This window comes from Berghia stephanieae, chromosome 10 (assembly GCF_034508935.2).
Source record: "Berghia stephanieae isolate SIO BIC M18660-M18661 chromosome 10, UCSD_Bste_1.3, whole genome shotgun sequence".
Classification (NCBI taxonomy): Eukaryota; Metazoa; Mollusca; class Gastropoda; order Nudibranchia; family Aeolidiidae; genus Berghia; species Berghia stephanieae.
The window spans coordinates 17,715,784-17,718,283 of NC_088369.1; the positions used below are offsets into that span (position 1 = coordinate 17,715,784).

The 2,500-nt window shown below is 32.7% G+C and overlaps 1 protein-coding gene across 1 annotated transcript in view; it reads left to right on the forward strand.

Moving 5' to 3' along the window:
* The window catches only part of LOC144980744 (uncharacterized), a 134,507-nt gene that overhangs the window by 111,807 nt on the left and 20,200 nt on the right, over window positions 1–2,500 (forward strand). The window lies entirely within an intron of this gene.

The following is a 2,500-nucleotide window of genomic DNA, read 5'->3' on the forward strand; positions in this document are numbered from 1 at the left end:
AGAGAGAGAGAGAGAGAGAGAGAGGGAGAGAGAGAGAGAGAGGGCGACAATGAGATGAAGATCAGAACTATACACTAGTGATCAAAAGAAAGTATACACTTGTTTTACCTACAAAATTGGTATGAAATATTGTTCTGGTTCATTTAAAAGCTATGTGTAATCATAGGACTATCATTTATCTTTCATTTTCTTAGAATCTGTAACGTTCATTGTTGCTCTTGTATGCAACATAGACTTTTTAAAACATGATCTTCAAAAAGGGAAGTAACAAATCAAAACATACACTATAATTTTGACAAACAATAACAGCTTAATAAATTTACTTGTGTTCATTTCATTTGTATGTATAAACACAAAGTTGAGAATCTATGGCAACAATGTATACATATATATATATATATATATATATATATATATATATATATATATATATATATATATATATATATGCAAATACACAAAAATGTAAAAATAAATAACCAAGAACCAACAGCGACACTTTATATATTAATTTGGTAAATTGAGATTGACCATAACTCTGGCCTTTAGTCCGAACTTTGTGTGTGTATGTTTTAAAAAAAATATTTATTTCAAATCACAGTTGCGCGTTAAAAGTTCGAACATCATGTGGAAAAAAATAAATTAATTCCAACACAAAAAACTCTGTGTAACCATAAGCTTTTATAGTCTGGATCATAAAGTTAAGTGAGAATTACTCATAAACGCGGATGACAAAAGAAAATAACCAAGACCCGAGTGACGTCAATAAATGTTTATGGTTACACATAGTATTGTGTGTTGGTCCGTTATACTTCCGGATGGCAATGTTGTGTGCTTGTTAGCCAAGCGCATACTATCTATAAAAAGCTGGCTAAAAACTTTTGTTCTTTCTATAAAATACATAATAATGAGATTCAGGTTCAATAATTTCGTTCATTAGTGACCTCTTGTTGCTATCTATGCCTGTTATATACATATATATATATATATATATATATATATATATATATATATATATATATATATATATATATATATATCAACGCTTCACTTGACAGGTAGAACTCAGATTTGAGGGATTTTTAAGGGTATCAAAGGTCTGACAGTTCCTTCTATAAGTAGTTGATTGTAAGAAAGTACGCTTATCTAAGAAGCTTACACGCGAATTTTAACGAAAAACATATTTAGGACAGTTTTACGTCCCAAATTCATGGACTGGTCGTTGTGTTGAAGTTGGCATCTCTCGGGTCTTTGTTATTGGTTTGTTTGTTATTCTTTGTTTTATTTTTTTGTTTGCTTTGTTGTTGTTTTTTGCCATCCACGTTTATGAGTAATTCTCACTAATCTCAAACTATAAAAGTTCATGACTACACATAATATTGTGTGTTGCTCCTTAAAAAAAAAAATTTTTTTTAAATAATATATATATATATATATATATATATATATATATATATATATATATATATATATATATATATATATATATATATATATAAACGATTAATTAATAGGTAGATCTAAATAATTCAATTTTGAGGAATTTTTAAAAGGTATCAAAGATCTGACAGTTCCTTGTATAAGTAGTCAATGAGTTCCACACAGCTGGAACAGAAAAGGCAAAAGATCGTTCAGAGAATTTAGTTTGAGGGATTTTACTTTCAAATAATACGGAATTAGAAAACCCGAGGGAGCGACTTGGAATGTGGACTGTAAGAAGTGATTTTATGTTAGAATGGTCTTTCCTTGTTTTCTACAAACGATAAATTCAGTTTTATCATTATTTGATTTTAGCTTGTTTTGGGTCATCCGGAGTTTGATGTTTGGCTAACATTCAGACATCTATCAACGTTCATGGCTGCACATTGTGTTGTGCGATGGTACGAGATATCCGTCTGGCGGTTGTTGTGAGTTTTTTTGTTGTTGCTTTTTTTATAAACGCAATGCATCAATTGAAAATGTTATTGATGCTATGCGTTTAGGTAAGATAATCACAACATCCGATAGCAGGATGTAAGGTATCAACACACAAAAATGTGTGTAGTCTTTATGTTCATGATCTGATTGATAGAATTTAGTAAAACCTAATCATACAATAATGCAGAAAGTGGCGATGGGTTGGTTGGCCATACCCTGCGGAAAGAGCCCTGTAATATAACCAAACAGGCTCTCGAATGGAACCCACAGGGCAAGAGGAAACGGGGACGTCCAAAACAGACATTCAGGAGAAGCCTTCAACAAGATTTGAGCGTATCCAGTCTTACCTGGAGTGAGACAAAGGTCTGTGCCAAGGACATAAGAAGTGCGGCTATGTGGTCTAGTGGTATGACACTCGCTTTCAAATCGGAAGGTCCTGGGTTCGAGCCTCGCGCTCGGCGCATAGTCGAGTCCTTGGAAAAAGCACTTTACTCACATTCTCGCACCGTACCCAGGTGTAAAATGAGTACCTGGCCGTAAACAGCGTTGTATTTGTCCGAAAAATTGTAATATCGCCTAACGG